This window comes from Oncorhynchus keta, chromosome 34 (genome assembly GCF_023373465.1).
Source record: "Oncorhynchus keta strain PuntledgeMale-10-30-2019 chromosome 34, Oket_V2, whole genome shotgun sequence".
Lineage (NCBI taxonomy): Eukaryota > Metazoa > Chordata > Actinopteri > Salmoniformes > Salmonidae > Oncorhynchus > Oncorhynchus keta.
In genome coordinates, this window is record NC_068454.1 from 7,197,638 (window position 1) to 7,212,919 (window position 15,282).

Below are 15,282 nucleotides of genomic sequence, written 5' to 3' on the forward strand. Positions count from 1 at the left end.
TGAAATATTAGCTGAAGATTTAACTTCACAACTTCTTTGATTCATTAGCAGTGAATGAATCAACAGATGGAAATAATGCCTAGCTTCTCATCACATTTTATATATCGAAACATAGAAGGAATTCTTTGAGGAGCTGTTGGACACATCTAGAAGCAAACACACAGGGAGAGGATATCCACGAGGTCATCAAAGGTAAAATGACAAGAATGGGGAGAGATTTGAAGTAAGGGGTCTCCATGACCACTGATGGAGCTCCAGACATGATAGGAAGAGGGATGGGACTGGTTGCACGTTTGAAAGAGGACTACCCTGATCTGACATATCATCCATCAATCTGTCCTGTGTACCAGTCTAAGAAAATAACCCCTGCAAAAAAAGAAATGTCCTCTCACTGTCAACTGAGTTTATTTTCAGCAAACTTAACATGTGTAAATATTTGTATGAACATAAGATTCAACAACCGAGACATAAACTGAACAAGTTCCACAGACATGTGACTAACAGAAATGGAATAATGTGTCTCTGAACAAAGGGGGGTCAAAATGAAAAGTAACAGTCAGTATCTGGTGTGGACACCAGCTGCATTAAGTACTGCAGTGCATCTCCTCCTCGTGGACTGCACAAGATTAGTCAGTTCTTGCTGTGAGATGTTACCCCACTCTTCCACCAAGGCACCTGCAAGTTCCCGGATATTTCTGGGGGGAATGGCCTTTGCCCTCACCCTCCGACCCAACAGGTCCCAGACGTGCTCAATGGGATTGAGATCCGGGCTCTTCGCTGGCCTTGGCAGAACACTGATATTCCTGTCTTGCAGGAAATCACACACAGAATGAGCAGTAGGACTGGTGGCATTGTCATGCTGGAGGGTCATGTCAGGATGAGCCTGCAGGAAGGGTACCACATGAGGGAGGAGGATGTCTTCCCTGTAACGCACAGCATTGAGATTGCCTGCAATGATAACAAGCTCAGTACGATGATGCTGTGACACACCGCCCCAGACCATGACGGACACTTCACCTCCAAATCGATCCCGCTCCAGAGTACAGGCCTCAGTGTAATGCTCATTTCTTTAACGATAAACGCAAATCTGACAATCACCCCTGGTGAGGCAAAATCGAGACTCATCAGTGAAGAGCATTTTTTGCCAGTCCTGTCTGGTCCAGCGACGGTGGGTTTGTGCCCATAGGTGACGTTGTTGCCGGTGATGTCTGGTGAGGACCTGCCTTACAACAGGCTTACAAGCCCTCAGTCCAGCCTCTCTCAGCCTATTGAGGACAGTCTGAGCACTGATGGAGGGATTGTGTGTTCCTAGTGTAACTTGGGCAGTTGTTGTTGCCATCCTGTACCTGTCCCGCAGGTGTGATATTCGGATGTACCGATCCTGTGCAGGTGTTGTTACACGTGGTCTGCCACTGCGAGGACGATCAGCTGTCCGTCCTGTCTCCCTGTAGCTCTGTCTTAGGCTTCTCACAGTACGGACATTGCAATTTATTGCCCTGGCCACATCTAGTCCTCAAGCCTCCTTGTAGCATACCTAAGGCAAGTGCATGCATATGAACAGGGACCTTGGGCATCTTTCTTTTGGTGTTTCTCAGAGTCAGAAGAAACACCTCTTTAGTGTCCTAAGTTTTCATAACTGTGACCTTAATTGCCTACCGTCTGTAAGCTGTTAGTGTCTTAACGACTGTTCTTTAGGTGCATGTAGGTGCATGTTCATTAATTGTTTATGGTTCATTGAACAAGCATGGGAAACAGTGTTTAAACCCTTTACAATGAAGATCTGTTAAGTTATTTGGATTTTTACAAATTATCTTTGAAAGACAGGGTCTTGTAAAAGGGACTTTTCTTTTTTTGCTGAGTTTAGCATTAAGGTCATGACAACAAGGATGAGACTTGTCCACTTTTTTGAGAGCAACATCCCTACAACACCGCCTGCTATGGGGCATTCTGACAGAGGCCAATGCCAGTTTTGATGACTTACTTACTACTGCCCAATCATGTCAGATGGCTCGGCAAAGGCAGGATTTTGGAAACACTTTTGGGACATTTGGGAGAAAATCAAAGCTTTCTTATCAGAGCAAAAGAGTGACAAGGCAACTCAGTTTTCTGAGTTTTGTTGGAAGATGAGGAGAAGATGGAAACAGTTGCATTTTCGACAGACATTACATCACACCTTAATCCACTGAGTGTTAAGCTGCAGGGACTGGACGACACAGTGTGACAGACATTACATCACACCTTAATCCACTGAGTGTTAAGCTGCAGGGATGGGACAGCACAGTGTGACAGACATTACATCACACTTTTATCCACTGAGTGTTAAGCTGCAGGGATGGGACGACACAGTGTGACAGACATTACATCATACCTTTATCCACTGAGTGTTAAGCTGCAGGGACTGGACGACACAATGTGACAGACAATACATCACACTTTTATCCATTGAGTGTTAAGCTGCAGGGACTGGACGACACAGTGTGACAGACATTACATCACACCTTTATCCACTGAGTGTTAAGCTGCAGGGACTGGACGACACAGTGTGACAGACATTACATCACACCTTTATCCACTGAGTGTTAAGCTGCAGGGACTGGACGACACAGTGTGACAGACATTACATCACACCTTTATCCATTGAGTGTTAAGCTGCAGGGACTGGACGACACAGTGTGACAGACATTACATCACACCTTTATCCACTGAGTGTTAAGCTGCAGGGACTGGACGACACAGTGTGACAGACATTACATCACACCTTTATCCAATGAGTGTTAAGCTGCAGGGACTGGACGACACAGTGTGACAGACATTACATCACACCTTTATCCACTGAGTGTTAAGCTGCAGGGACTGGACGACACAGTGTGACAGACATTACATCACACCTTTATCCACTGAGTGTTAAGCTGCAGGGACTGGACGACACAGTGTGACAGACATTACATCACACCTTTATCCACTGAGTGTTAAGCTGCAGGGACTGGACGACACAGTGTGACAGACATTACATCACACCTTTATCCATTGAGTGTTAAGCTGCAGGGACTGGACGACACAGTGTGACAGACATTACATCACACCTTTATCCACTGAGTGTTAAGCTGCAGGGACTGGACGACACAGTGTGACAGACATTACATCACACCTTTATCCATTGAGTGTTAAGCTGCAGGGACTGGACGACACAGTGTGACAGACATTACATCACACCTTTATCCATTGAGTGTTAAGCTGCAGGGACTGGACGACACAGTGTGACAGACATTACATCACACCTTTATCCATTGAGTGTTAAGCTGCAGGGACTGGACGACACAGTGTGACAGACATTACATCACACCTTTATCCATTGAGTGTTAAGCTGCAGGGACTGGACGACACAGTGTGACAGACATTACATCACACCTTTATCCATTGAGTGTTAAGCTGCAGGGACTGGACGACACAGTGTGACAGACATTACATCACACCTTTATCCATTGAGTGTTAAGCTGCAGGGACTGGACGACACAGTGTGACAGACATTACATCACACCTTTATCCATTGAGTGTTAAGCTGCAGGGACTGGACGACACAGTGTGACAGACATTACATCACACCTTTATCCACTGAGTGTTAAGCTGCAGGGACTGGACGACACAGTGTGACAGACATTACATCACACCTTTATCCACTGAGTGTTAAGCTGCAGGGACTGGACGACACAGTGTGACAGACATTACATCACACCTTTATCCATTGAGTGTTAAGCTGCAGGGACTGGATGACACAGTGTGACAGACATTACATCACACCTTTATCCACTGAGTGTTAAGCTGCAGGGACTGGACGACACAGTGTGACAGACATTACATCACACTTTTATCCACTGAGTGTTAAGCTGCAGGGACTGGACGACACAGTGTGACAGACATTACATCACACTTTTATCCATTGAGTGTTAAGCTGCAGGGACTGGACGACACAGTGTGACAGACATTACATCACACCTTTATCCACTGAGTGTTAAGCTGCAGGGACTGGACGACACAGTGTGACAGACATTACATCACACCTTTATCCACTGAGTGTTAAGCTGCAGGGACTGGACGACACAGTGTGACAGACATTACATCACACCTTTATCCATTGAGTGTTAAGCTGCAGGGACTGGACGACACAGTGTGACAGACATTACATCACACCTTTATCCACTGAGTGTTAAGCTGCAGGGACTGGACGACACAGTGTGACAGACATTACATCACACCTTTATCCATTGAGTGTTAAGCTGCAGGGACTGGACGACACAGTGTGACAGACATTACATCATACCTTTATCCACTGAGTGTTAAGCTGCAGGGACTGGACGACACAATGTGACAGACAATACATCACACCTTTATCCACTGAGTGTTAAGCTGCAGGGATGGGACGACACAGTGTGACAGACATTACATCACACCTTTATCCACTGAGTGTTAAGCTGCAGGGACTGGACGACACAGTGTGACAGACATTACATCACACTTTTATCCACTGAGTGTTAAGCTGCAGGGATGGGACGACACAGTGTGACAGACATTACATCACACCTTTATCCACTGAGTGTTAAGCTGCAGGGACTGGACGACACAGTGTGACAGACATTACATCACACCTTTATCCACTGAGTGTTAAGCTGCAGGGACTGGACGACACAGTGTGACAGACATTACATCACACCTTTATCCACTGAGTGTTAAGCTGCAGGGACTGGACGACACAGTGTGACAGACATTACATCACACCTTTATCCATTGAGTGTTAAGCTGCAGGGACTGGATGACACAGTGTGACAGACATTACATCACACCTTTATCCACTGAGTGTTAAGCTGCAGGGACTGGACGACACAGTGTGACAGACATTACATCACACTTTTATCCATTGAGTGTTAAGCTGCAGGGACTGGTGTGACGACATCAGTGCTGACTGGAGACACAGTGTGACATCACACTTTTATCCATTGAGTGTTAAGCTGCAGGGACTGGACGACACAGTGTGACAGACATTACATCACACCTTTATCCACTGAGTGTTAAGCTGCAGGGACTGGACGACACAGTGTGACAGACATTACATCACACCTTTATCCACTGAGTGTTAAGCTGCAGGGACTGGACGACACAGTGTGACAGACATTACATCACACCTTTATCCATTGAGTGTTAAGCTGCAGGGACTGGACGACACAGTGTGACAGACATTACATCACACCTTTATCCACTGAGTGTTAAGCTGCAGGGACTGGACGACACAGTGTGACAGACATTACATCACACCTTTATCCAATGAGTGTTAAGCTGCAGGGACTGGACGACACAGTGTGACAGACATTACATCACACCTTTATCCACTGAGTGTTAAGCTGCAGGGACTGGACGACACAGTGTGACAGACATTACATCACACCTTTATCCACTGAGTGTTAAGCTGCAGGGACTGGACGACACAGTGTGACAGACATTACATCACACCTTTATCCACTGAGTGTTAAGCTGCAGGGACTGGACGACACAGTGTGACAGACATTACATCACACCTTTATCCATTGAGTGTTAAGCTGCAGGGACTGGACGACACAGTGTGACAGACATTACATCACACCTTTATCCACTGAGTGTTAAGCTGCAGGGACTGGACGACACAGTGTGACAGACATTACATCACACCTTTATCCATTGAGTGTTAAGCTGCAGGGACTGGACGACACAGTGTGACAGACATTACATCACACCTTTATCCATTGAGTGTTAAGCTGCAGGGACTGGACGACACAGTGTGACAGACATTACATCACACCTTTATCCATTGAGTGTTAAGCTGCAGGGACTGGACGACACAGTGTGACAGACATTACATCACACCTTTATCCATTGAGTGTTAAGCTGCAGGGACTGGACGACACAGTGTGACAGACATTACATCACACCTTTATCCATTGAGTGTTAAGCTGCAGGGACTGGACGACACAGTGTGACAGACATTACATCACACCTTTATCCATTGAGTGTTAAGCTGCAGGGACTGGACGACACAGTGTGACAGACATTACATCACACCTTTATCCATTGAGTGTTAAGCTGCAGGGACTGGACGACACAGTGTGACAGACATTACATCACACCTTTATCCACTGAGTGTTAAGCTGCAGGGACTGGACGACACAGTGTGACAGACATTACATCACACCTTTATCCACTGAGTGTTAAGCTGCAGGGACTGGACGACACAGTGTGACAGACATTACATCACACCTTTATCCATTGAGTGTTAAGCTGCAGGGACTGGATGACACAGTGTGACAGACATTACATCACACCTTTATCCACTGAGTGTTAAGCTGCAGGGACTGGACGACACAGTGTGACAGACATTACATCACACTTTTATCCATTGAGTGTTAAGCTGCAGGGACTGGACGACACAGTGTGACAGACATTACATCACACTTTTATCCATTGAGTGTTAAGCTGCAGGGACTGGACGACACAGTGTGACAGACATTACATCACACCTTTATCCACTGAGTGTTAAGCTGCAGGGACTGGACGACACAGTGTGACAGACATTACATCACACCTTTATCCACTGAGTGTTAAGCTGCAGGGACTGGACGACACAGTGTGACAGACATTACATCACACCTTTATCCATTGAGTGTTAAGCTGCAGGGACTGGACGACACAGTGTGACAGACATTACATCACACCTTTATCCACTGAGTGTTAAGCTGCAGGGACTGGACGACACAGTGTGACAGACATTACATCACACCTTTATCCATTGAGTGTTAAGCTGCAGGGACTGGACGACACAGTGTGACAGACATTACATCACACCTTTATCCACTGAGTGTTAAGCTGCAGGGACTGGACGACACAGTGTGACAGACATTACATCACACCTTTATCCACTGAGTGTTAAGCTGCAGGGACTGGACGACACAGTGTGACAGACATTACATCACACTTTTATCCACTGAGTGTTAAGCTGCAGGGATGGGACGACACAGTGTGACAGACATTACATCACACCTTTATCCACTGAGTGTTAAGCTGCAGGGACTGGACGACACAGTGTGACAGACATTACATCACACCTTTATCCACTGAGTGTTAAGCTGCAGGGACTGGACGACACAGTGTGACAGACATTACATCACACCTTTATCCATTGAGTGTTAAGCTGCAGGGACTGGACGACACAGTGTGACAGACATTACATCACACCTTTATCCACTGAGTGTTAAGCTGCAGGGACTGGACGACACAGTGTGACAGACATTACATCACACCTTTATCCATTGAGTGTTAAGCTGCAGGGACTGGACGACACAATGTGACAGACAATACATCACACCTTAACCCACTGAGTGTTAAGCTGCAGGGATGGGACGACACAGTGTGACAGACATTACATCACACCTTTATCCACTGAGTGTTAAGCTGCAGGGACTGGACGACACAGTGTGACAGACATTACATCACACTTTTATCCACTGAGTGTTAAGCTGCAGGGATGGGACGACACAGTGTGACAGACATTACATCACACCTTTATCCACTGAGTGTTAAGCTGCAGGGATGGGACGACACAGTGTGACAGACATTACATCACACCTTTATCCACTGAGTGTTAAGCTGCAGGGATGGGACGACACAGTGTGACAGACATTACATCACACTTTTATCCACTGAGTGTTAAGCTGCAGGGACTGGACGACACAGTGTGACAGACATTACATCACACCTTTATCCACTGAGTGTTAAGCTGCAGGGATGGGACGACACAGCAGTTCAAGGCTTTCCAGAAATGTTTGCTTTTTAAGAATCCCCAGGGAAAACATGCCAATCTTCTGGTGCAAACGGATGGAGACAAAGATGTTGCCCAACCATGTCGATTTCATCCAAAACGAATGGATAGCTTCAAGGCTCGCTTTGATGACGTCACTGTTGGAGGAGAACTGCTGCTGCTGCTCATCCAGAACCCCTTCTTGGTCACAAATGTGAGTTGTCAGAAGAAGCAAAACAGATCTTCAGATGGGTAGATGTTGCCTCACTGCAGATGGAGTTGATTGAGCTGCAAGAAAATGTGTCTTTGAAGGAGCAGGCTGGTGATTGTGACCTTGTTACTTTCTGGGGGAAGATGGTGCCTGCAGCCGATGTCCCTGTTCACATGAAACTGGCACTATACATCCGGACTATGTAAAGCTCCACATACTGCTGTGAATGAGCCTAGTAGTTCAGTACCCCAGTATATGTTTTTTGACAGCTACTGGACATATAATGTTATGCTAAAATATAATTAAAAATATCTAGTTAGTAAACGTTGGTTCAATACAAAGTTGTGCCCTGACATTAAAATGTAGAACACATCTAGCTAAACTGTTCTACGATAGTTGCTGTAAAGTAATTTATTGGCATATAACCTAGCTCCGTAATATTTATTGTGTTATTGCCTGGACGGTTAGTTGCCGTATAGGTGGCTAAGTTTAGCTAGTTACTAAGCTAGGCTAGCTAACTTTGATTCACTCAGATTTTAAATTCTCAATGTTGAACACCTCATCATAAACAATTTCACTGGCCTAACTATATAGACCTGCTGGCTATCATAAGGTTGTTGCTGCTGGTGTGCTCACTACTAACGTTACAGCAACGTTAACATTGGGTAAAGTTAGCTAGCTGGCTACAGCCAGGGTCGCATGGTAAGCGCTGTAACGTTGGACTAGCTTTTTTAGAAAATTCAGCTTAACGTTCTGTACTGAGTTTCTCAAACATCGTAGCACTAAAATAATCTTAAGAGGTTAGCATGTCTTGGGGGGTATAATATTCGTGCCTCTGTCTGTACATTTCTAACTCATCATTATTCACAATTAATTCCGGTTTATCCGTAACCATGATAGCATCCACATTAATGTAGAAGTGTTAAGAAACATTATATTCTTATTTACAATAAAGTGGCTCCAAAATGACACTATACGTTATACATTAATTTCTATTGGCACAAAATAATCTGAAACGCAACCAAAATAAACAGCAAATGCAGCCAACACATTTGTAGAGTCAGAAGCTTGATGTAGTCATTGCGTGCTATGAATATGGGATCAAAGACTTTACTTTATTTGAATTTGCCCAAATACTTTTGGTCTCCTAAAATGGGGGGACTATGTACACAAAGGGCTGTAATTTCTAAACGGTTCACCCGATAATGATGGAAATACTGACGGTCTTCACTTTGTATCAATTCAAATGCAAAGTGCTAGAGTACAGAGCCAGAAGGGGGAAAAAATGCTTTGCAGTCCCAATAATTAGAGGGTCCTACTCTGAGATGTTGTGATTACAGACGCTGCTTAATGACCAAATTATCTTCTTTTGTGACATCTTATGAAGTGATCTGTTGTCTTTAAATTCTTTTTTCAGCTGAGGGCTGATTCAACCGGCCATTGGTAGCCCTGAGCTAATAATTTTTTCAGCTGAGGGCTGATTCAACCGGCCATTGGTAGCCCTGAGATAATAATTTTTTCAGGTGAGGGCTGATTCAAGATTCAACGAGAAGTCTCCTGGGGATCAATCCAGAACTGGGTCAAAGGCCAAGATGAAGGGGGGGAAACAGTATCTGAACGACTTTGAAAATCATTGGAAACGTTGCAGTAATTGAATTACAGGCTATATTATATGTAGGTTATTGCAGTAGGCTGTTTATTGCTTATGCCATGTGCTTTGTGAAGAGCAGTAGGAACACGCAGTAGTGAACAAACAGTAGAAAGGACCGCAATTAAGACTTTAGATTGAAAGAATACGCTAATCTCTCTCCATCTCTTTCCCCTGGCTGTTATTCTTCCAACCTCCCAGCAAACCAAGATTGATTCTGTTCTCAGAACACAAAAAATGTTGCAAGAACGTTCCCAGAACACATAGTCTGTACTTTAAAGGTTCCCAAAATGTATTTTATTTAACTGGGCAAGTCAGTTAAGAACAAATTCTTATTTTCAATGACGGGCTAGGAACAGTGGGTTAACTGCCTTGTTCAGGTGCAGAACAACAGATGTTTACCTTGTCAGCTCAGGGATTTGAATGTACAACCTTCCAGCTTTTAATCCAATGTTCTAACCCCTAGGCTACCCTGCCATCCCAGAATGTCCTAACCTGTGTTTGAATACCCATACTAACATACTGTATATACTGAATGAGTGTATATAGTATAAAATTAGTTCATTTTAGAAGTCTGTAAACTAACAATATCCTTTCAGTTGAGTTCACGAGCTCTTCGCCTGTCTCCCAGAAGTTGATGCTGTTGCTAAGGCAACCTCTTGCTAGCTAGTTAGCATAACAAATAACTAGTTAGACATTTTATGTCTTCGGGTGTGTTCTTAAATTCAATCTGAAGTGCCAGAGTGCGCTCGTAAATTCAGAGCATTGTACTACAAATACCTAAGTCAGAACTGTCCAGAGTAGTGATGTTGGACGGGCGGGCAGGTGCAGGCAGCGATCGGTTGAAGAGCATGCATTTAGTTTTACATGTATTTAAGAGCAATTGGAGGCCAGGAGAATTGTATGGCATTGAAGCTCGTCTGGAGGGTTGTTAACACAGTGTCCAAAGAAGGGCCAGAAGTATACAGAATGGTGTCATCGGCGTAGAGGTGGATCAGAGACTCACCAGCAGCAAGAGCGACATCATTGATGTATACAGAGAAGAGAGTCGGTCCAAGAATTGAACCCTGTGGCACCCCCATAGAGACTGCCAGAGGCCCGGACAACAGGCCCTCCGATTTGACACACTGAACTCTATCAGAGAAGTAGTTGGTGAACCAAGCGAGGCAATCATTTGCGAAACCAAGGCTATCGAGTCTGCCGATGAGGATGTGGTGATTGACAGAGTCGAAAGCCTTGGCCAGGTCAATGAATACGGCTGCACAGTATTGTTTCTTATCAATGGCGGTTAAGATATATCGTTTAGGACCTTGAGCATGGCTGAGGTGCACCCATGATCAGCTCTGAAACCAGATTGCATAGCGGAGAAGGTATGGTGGGATTCAAAATGGTCCGTAATCTGTTTGTTGACTTGGCTTTCGAAGACCTTAGAAAGGCAGGGTAGGATAAATATAGGTCTGTAGCAGTTTGGGTCAAGAGTGTCCCCCCCTTTGAAGAGGGGGATGACCGTAGCTGCTTTCCAATGTTTGGGAATCTCAGACGACACGAAAGAGAGGTTGAACAGAGGTTGCCTCCCCTAGTAATAGGGGTCCAGATTTTGCAGCTCTTTCAGAACATCAGCTGAATGGATTTGGGAGAAGGAGAAATGGGGAAGGCTTCGGCGAGTTGCTGTGGGGGGTGCAGTGCTGTTGACCGGGGTAGGGGTAGCCAGGTGGAAAGCATGGCCAGCCGTAGAAAAATGCTTATTGAAATTCTCAATTATAGTGGATTTATCTGTGGTGACAGTGTTTCCTATCTTCAGTGCAGTGGGCAGCTGGGAGGAGGTGTTCTTATTTTCCATGGACTTTACAGTGTCCCAGAACTGTTCTGAGTTTGTGTTTTTTGGGGGGAGGTTGAGTTTGGTGTATACACATGTGTGCACTCACACACACACATGCAGTACAAAGTTGATGTCAATCTGGAACTCTTTGGGGGTCTCAGTGAATCCATCATCCCAGAATCCTGTGGGGCACTGGAGCTCCTGAGATTCAGCCACATCACCCACTGGGCCACAGGATTGTGTGTTTTTTATAGAGGCCCAACTCTATGCAAAGGAGATGTGACGCTGCACGGGGCAGATAGTGGTCACACCAGTATTCAAACACAACTCTAGACTGCCTCAGGCCTTTCCTGTTTTTCATTTAACCAACCTGGAAGACCAGGTGTGTTGAATTTATCTCTGAACTGATCAATTAGCTCAGTTAGTCAGGTGTGGTGCCTAGTTGAAACAAAATCCTTCAGTACCTTCGACACTCCAGGAACAGGGTTGCTTACCACTGGCCTTGGCCCTCACATTGAGCAAAGAGACAGCAATGTTAATGTAACGGATGTGAAATGGCTAGCTTAGTTAGCGGCGGTGCACGCTAAATAGCGTTTCAATCGGTGACGTCACTTGCTCTGAGACCTTGAAGTAGTACTACCCCTTGCTCTGCAAGGGCCGTGACTTTTGTGGAGCGATGGGTAATGATGCTTCGTGGGTGACTGTTGTTGATGTGTGCAGAGGGTCCCTGGTTCACACCCGGGTAGGGGCGAGGGGACAGTCTAAAGTTATACTGTTACATTGGTGCCGTGACCCGGATCACTGGTTGCTGTGGAAAAAGGAGGAGGTCAAAAGGGGGGTGAGTGTAACGGATGTGAAACGGCTAGCTTAGTTAGCCGTGGTGTGCACTAAATAGCGTTTCAATTGGTGATGTCACTTGCTCTGAGACCTTGAAGTAGTGGTTCCCCTTGGCTTCCCCGTGGCTTTTGTGGAGCGATGGGTAACGATGCTTTGTGGGTGACTGTTGTTGATGTGTGCAGAGGGTCCCTGGTTCACGCCCGGGTATGGGCGAGGGGACGGTCTAAAGTTATACTGTTACATTAACATGAGTTAAATGTCATGTGTCTTGCTCTGTGGGAAATATTTTCTTGTTACTTAAACTGTACATATTATTTATATTATTTTGATCTACACTGCTCAAAAAACTAAAGGGAACACTAAAATAACACATCCTAGATCTGAACGAATGAAATATTCTTATTGAATACTTTTTTTCTTTACATAGTTGAATGTGCTGACAACAAAATCACACAAAAATGATCAATGGAAATCAAATTTATCAACCCATGGAGGTCTGGATTTGGAGTCACACTCAAAATCAAAATTAAAGTGGAAAACCACACTACAGACTGATCCAACTTTGATGTAATGTCCTTAAAACAAGTCCAAATGAGGCTCAGTAGTGTGTCTGACCTCCACGTGCCTGTATGACCTCCCTACAACGCCTGGGCATGCTCCTGATGAGGTGGTGGATGGTCTCCTGAGGGATCTCCTCCCAGACCTGGACTAAAGCATCCACCAACTCCTGGACAGTCTGTGGTGCAACGTGGCGTTGGTGGATGGAGCGAGACATGATGTCCCAGATGTGCTCAATTGGATTCAGGTCTGGGGAACGGGCGGGCCAGTCCAGAGCATCAATGCCTTCCTCTTGCAGGAACTGCTGAAACACTCCAGCCACATGAGGTCTAGCATTGTAGGACGACATTTCAGATTAATTGTTTGGTATTCAAATAACATGATTTGATAGATATGATCTTGAATACTGCAATTTTAATAGTGTAAGTAGTCTGTATTAGTCTGAATGGTAAAATATTTGTTCAGTAGTAGGCGTATTATATTCTACCAGCAGATGGCAGCTTGAGGAACATCGACAAGAGGGAGGGAGTGAAATAAGAGAGGGAGGGAGTGAAATAAGAGAGGGGGGGAGTGAAATAAGAGAGGGAGGGTGTGAAATAAGAGAGGGAGGGAGGGAAATAAGAGAGGGAGGGAGGGAAATAAGAGAGGGAGGGAAATAAGAGAGGAAGGGAGTGACATAAGAGAGGGAGGGAGGGAAATAAGAGAGGGAGGGGGGGAGGAAGAGGGAGGGAAGAAAGAAAAGAGAGAGGGAATGAAAGCGAGTGACATGAGGAGAAAATGGGCAGATTATTTGTGTCCTGTGTCATCATCACCGAAGACTGTCCGTGCTATCCCATGTTCAGAGAGTAAGTCTGTCTTTCTCCTCTCCTTCTCTCACTCTTCCCAGCTCTCTCTGCCTCTCTCTGGGCTGACTGTTTCTCCCCCTTGCATCTGCTAGACGGGTGAGGAGTTCCACTGTGTCTGCCAACAGATGGGGAAGGCTAAGTTGCTGCGTCTGGAGCGGAGCTGAATCATAACGTCTGAGAAGCACATGCCTCCCTGACTGCTGCCTGCGCTCTTCCCTGTAAGTAGCCATACTTTTAATAATCAAGCCAATTCGTCTCATTTATCGTGTGTGTGTGTGTGTGTGTGTGTGTGTGTGTGTGTGTGTGTGTGTGTGTGTGTGTGTGTGTGTGTGTGTGTGTGTGTGTGTGTGTGTGTGTGTGTGTGTGTGTGTGTGTGTGTGTGTGTGTGTGTGTGTGTGTGTGTGTGTGTGTACGTGACAGTCTCAGACAGAAAATGGGATTTCGAAGAAGAAGGAGAGAGAGGATTTGGAGAGGGAGAGAGGGATGATTTGGAGAGGGAGAGAGGGATGATTTGGAGAGGGAGAGAGGGATGATTTGGAGAGGGAGAGAGGGATGATTTGGAGAGGGAGAGAGGGATGATTTGGAGAGGGAGAGAGGGATGATTTTGGAGAGGCAGGGAGAGAAAGGGATGATTTGGAGAGGGAGAGAGGGAGAAAGGGATGATTTGGAGAGGCAGAGAGGGAGAAAGGGATGATTTGGAGACGCAGAGAGGGAGAAAGGGATGATTTGGAGACGCAGAGAGGGAGAAAGGGATGATTTTGGAGAGGGAGAGAGGGATGATTTGGAGAGGGAGAAAGGGATGATTTGGAGAGGCAGAGAGGGAGAAAGGGATGATTTGGAGACGCAGAGAGGGAGAAAGGGATGATTTGGAGAGGGGGAGAGGGAGAAAGGGATGATTTGGAGAGGCAGAGAAAGAGAAAGAGAGGGAGCATTCGGTTGGGTGCTTGCGGCCGCATGCGGAACATGATGTCAGAGGAATGCCCTGCGCCGCTCCTCATAGCTGACTGGAACAGCAGCCACCTTCCTCTCTCTCTCTCCCTCCCCGTCTCCCTTTCCTTCAGCATCCGGCCCAGCAGCTGGAGCTTGAAGCTAATGAAGGGAGTGGAAGGGAGCAAGGGAGAGAGACAGAGGGAGAGGCAAAGTTTGGTGTGACACAAAGTGAGGGGGATAAGTTGGACTGGGACAGTAAAGGAGTGGGAAGGAAGGGAACAGAACAGTAGTCTATAAAGCTGCACCGAGCTCTATAGTAATGCAGCCCTGTGAGTCATGGCTGTGGTCTGTATAGGAATGGAACAGAACAGTAGTCTGTAGAGCTTGGGCTCCGGTAATGTCGACTGGGCTGTGGTCTGTGTACTTAGCAGGGATCCGGTGACTGAAGGATACAGAGGCTACATGGATCAGTCACACACCTTAACACAGAGTGGGAGTAAGTTGACACCATGTTGTATGGAGACATGGCTGCTGAGCTTCTAGTTTAGGTTTAAGGTCTATGGTATATTCCGTTTAAAGACTGAGAATGTCTTGATGTTTTGTGATGGATAAGAG

General features: G+C 45.8%; 1 protein-coding gene across 3 annotated transcripts in view; it reads left to right on the forward strand.

Moving 5' to 3' along the window:
* LOC118375692 (uncharacterized protein C21orf62-like) overlaps positions 1-15,282 on the forward strand; it is a 51,448-nt gene that overhangs the window by 30,389 nt on the left and 5,777 nt on the right. Inside the window, exons 1-2 of one of the 3 annotated variants that reach the window (XM_035762286.2) lie at positions 13,618-13,737; positions 13,830-13,955. The gene's annotated coding sequence lies outside the window, so the exon portion shown is untranslated. Of the gene's footprint in view, positions 1-13,617; positions 13,738-13,778; positions 13,956-15,282 lie in introns of those variants that run through there. The other 2 variants (XM_035762287.2, XM_052492817.1) reach the window with 2 other exon arrangements.